General features: G+C 30.0%; 2 long non-coding RNA genes across 2 annotated transcripts; one reads left to right on the forward strand and one right to left on the reverse strand.

The window, feature by feature from the left end:
- Positions 1–743: 743 nt before the first annotated feature.
- Positions 744–2,383, forward strand: LOC121224679 (uncharacterized). Its single transcript, XR_005922372.1, has 2 exons — positions 744–1,025; positions 1,496–2,383. It is a non-coding gene; the product is annotated as an uncharacterized lncRNA (long non-coding RNA).
- Positions 1,830–2,608, reverse strand: LOC121224678 (uncharacterized). The gene is made up of 2 exons (XR_005922371.1): positions 2,509–2,608; positions 1,830–2,205 (listed from the first exon to the last, which is right to left on the reverse strand). It is a non-coding gene; the product is annotated as an uncharacterized lncRNA (long non-coding RNA).
- Positions 2,609–3,765: the final 1,157 nt, after the last annotated feature.

Here is a 3,765-nt window from a genome sequence, read left to right on the forward strand (position 1 = left end):
TTTTTTCAGGTATAGGAATTTGGACCCGTGATCGGCAGGTCACATCCACGGCAGGCCGTCAGGCCAGTACTGTCGATCTGTCAAGCGGCATTGCTTGACGGCCTGCCGTGGATGTGACCTGACGGTCCTGGGCCTGGATTCCAATACCCGAAAAAATTTATTATACTAGTTTTTTTTACCGATTCAGCTTTAAAAAATATAATAAAATTTTTATTTTTATTTTATTTTATGACAAAAGGGGTTGGTTTGGTCCCCCAACCCCTACACATCCATTGTAGTGAGAAAAAAAATTGAAGCTCCTTCCCTCCCCATCAGTTAAGTTTCTTCACTAATTGTTTTGGTATTTTTATTTTTTATTTTGTTTGCTACGGTTTAATTATTATACTTATATTATTTTTATTTTATTAAGTTTTTTTGTTGTATTTTTGCAGTTTAAAAAAATGGAGAATCATTTTTTTTGCAGCAATTCATTTCGATGGTGTTTTTTTGGAGACAACCGTTGGTTGTATTTTTGAAACTCGTCAAAAAATTGGGATGAGATTCAATAGGAATGTGTCCGTCGGTTGTAACAGCCCGTTTTCAGTGGTGTTGGAAACAGTGGTTTCGAGACTACAATTTCGATGAGTGAGTTATTATTTTAATATTTATTTAATGTCTATGAGATTATTTTAAGGTTGTATTAAAATTTCGTTAAGAAATTTTGAAGTTTAAATGGTTAATTAGGTAAAAAGGACTAAATCGTAAAATATGTGAAAGTTGAGTTCTATTAATTAAATGGGTCAAATGGCTATGAAATCTTAAACTAATGGAATAAGATAATAATTATACCATTTAAAGAGTTAGTGGAAAAATATGGACAAGGTTTACTTGAAATTTTTTATTATTAATAAGGGTAAAATGGTAAAATTAGTAAATAAACATAAAATAAACTAAGAAAATACTATCATCTTCCCCATTTCTCCTTGTTTTGGCCGAATTCACCATTGAAGAGGGGAGAGCTTCAGTTTTGAGTTCTTCATTGCATGGTATGATTTTATGCCTCGTTTTTAATGATTTTTATGTTTTTGAGTTCGTTTTAGCTTAATCTAGTTAGTCCGGGGGTTAATTTGCAAAATTGTTAAAGGTTGAAGGTCTTGTCATGTTTGTTTTTGAATAGGTTTTGAATTTATTTGATAGATTATTAATCTTAGTTGTAAAACAAACATGTTTTGCTAAGTGATTTTTGATGAAATTGCATTTAGGGATTTATTTGTGAAAATAGTAAAATTTCATGTTAAAATTATAAAATAATGATTTAAGTGGGTTGGTATGAGTCCCTATGAAATCCAGCTAGCTTGTGTGGAGGATTAAAATGGTTAATTTTCAAATTATGAGCTTAAGGACTAAATTGTGAAAAGTTAAAATGTTAAGGGTAATTTTGTAATTTTACATAAATATGAATTATGGATTAAATTGAATACTAGAAGTACTTAATAGAATGAAATTATTTATTTAGATCAAGATAAATCACAATCGGACTTAAATCGAGGAAAGGCTAAAGTTTCAAATTAGTTTGCAACTTTACTTCTACGACCCTAGTTATCAAGGTAAGTTCGTATAAATTTATGATCGTATTAATGTTAGATTGATTATTTGCTATGTTGCGTTAATATAAATAGACTTGGAATTGTATATGTATCTATGTATGAATAATTGATGTATATCGAATCCCGTTTAAACCTTAAGAATTCTTAGGATACGAATGACATGTCATTAGGGATTTCATATTCCGAGTGTAATAACCCAAATTTGCCCGGCCCAAATCAAAAATAAATAAACAAAAAAAAATATAAAAAATAAAAACAAAAATTATTAAAAGTCCATCAGTCCATAGTTACAAACCCAAGTTATAGAGGCCCAAATTCAAAACACCCAAAATTTAAACCCAGACCTGAAATAGACCTTAAACCCGAAGTAAATAGATCCCCAAACCCGTCAACTGAACCTAAACGGATCCTAACTTGGACCCAATTGGCTAAACCCGGATCACCAAGTCCAATACAACAAACCAAATTACCAGCCCGACAACCCAAAATAGTTTCAAAGAAACCCTAGGCATTCAGCCCTAGCACGAGCGCCGCAACAGCAACCCCCAGCACCGCACACCTCCGTACGTGCCACGTCCGCGCCTCCGTACGCGCACGTCCCCGATCTCGTACGCCGTGCCTGAAAATGGAGCAAACAACGCAGCAGAAAACAAAAGATTGTATTTTTATTTTATTTTATTATTTTATTTTCGTTTTTATTTTCAGCCTATAAAACAAAAAGGCTAAACTTTTGTAAAGACACACACGCATTCAGATCAATTGAATACACAAGAAAAAATCAAAATTCTAAAAGGTGATTTTTGGAGTTTCTTTTACTTTTCTTTTGACGTATTGTTTTTCGATTTTCTTTTCTTTTCTTTCGCTTTTACACTGGTTATTAGTTTCTTAAGGAAAGAAGCAGTAAGAGAAGGGAAAAACATACCTAGCGATAGGATTTCGGCCTTCTCCGTTGTCATCGGAGAATAGGTTGAAATCAGAAGTTGTGTGCATGCTTGAGGAGCGCAGAATGGCGCAAAGTCTTTTAAGTTTAGGTTTTGATTTAATGTAAACAGTAGTTTTAGGTTTTTTTAGTTTTAAACGCAGGACTTAAAACGTCACCGTTCAGAGCCAATACAATGGCATTGAAACGGCACCGTTTTGAAGACCCGATCCGAACGGTGACCCGATCCAGGAAGGATCCGCACACTATGGATCGTTTGGTTTATTTACTTAATGAGTCCTTCCGTGTTTAATGAAATTATGATTTGACTTCTGTTTTTGATTTGTAATTTATACCTCGTATTTAATTCTGTATTCACTTAGATCCAAATTGAAACGGCATCGTTTCTGTGATTGACTTGGATTATTTCGATGTTTGTGTTTAATTGCGAATTTAGTCCTTCAATTTTGAAACTGGTTTCAATCTAATACTAACTTATCTTTTTTCTTTCCTTAAAATTCAGCGTTTTTATTCAATCCTATTTTCATATATTATGGTATTTAATATTCTTTATAATGTTTATTTTGATAGTATTTCAAATTATTATTATATTATTTTAAAATGTAATAAAGTTATTATTTTAGGTTGTTTTGTATTTTAAATTCATTATACACTAATATTTTGAAACAATTGTACATTTATTAAAAATTTTATTGTTATTAGGTTTTTGGGTCTAATTTATGGTGTTGGACCGTTTGTTTCTTACGTTTTAGGCTTCATTTTATGAACAGTTTTTATACTTATTTCATTAATAAAGCCCAATCTGAAAAGTTTCAAAAAAAAATTTATTGTTATTTTAATGGGATTTAAAATTTGTTAATCATGGTCCGTGAATTTAAAAAAATACTTTATTTGAAATTCTTTTTAAATAAATCAATTCTTATTTATTTATTATTTTTAATATTGTTTTAGTATTGGCTTAATGTTATTTTTAAACTAATTATTAGTATAATTTCTAAGATAGGATACACTATTTTTCTAAATTATTATCCATATGATTTAAATTTATCAACATTATTTCAAATTCTTTTTACATATACTTTTATCTTTAATTTGATTCATTATTATTTATGACATTATTCTTAATATATTTAAAAAGAAAACTTTTTGATACATTACTTTATATTTCGCAATAATGTATTCTAGAATTCAACATTTTTGTTTTCACAATAACATTTTTGATACATTTTTGTATTTATG

Source organism: Gossypium hirsutum, chromosome D12 (genome assembly GCF_007990345.1).
Source record: "Gossypium hirsutum isolate 1008001.06 chromosome D12, Gossypium_hirsutum_v2.1, whole genome shotgun sequence".
Taxonomy (NCBI): domain Eukaryota; kingdom Viridiplantae; phylum Streptophyta; class Magnoliopsida; order Malvales; family Malvaceae; genus Gossypium; species Gossypium hirsutum.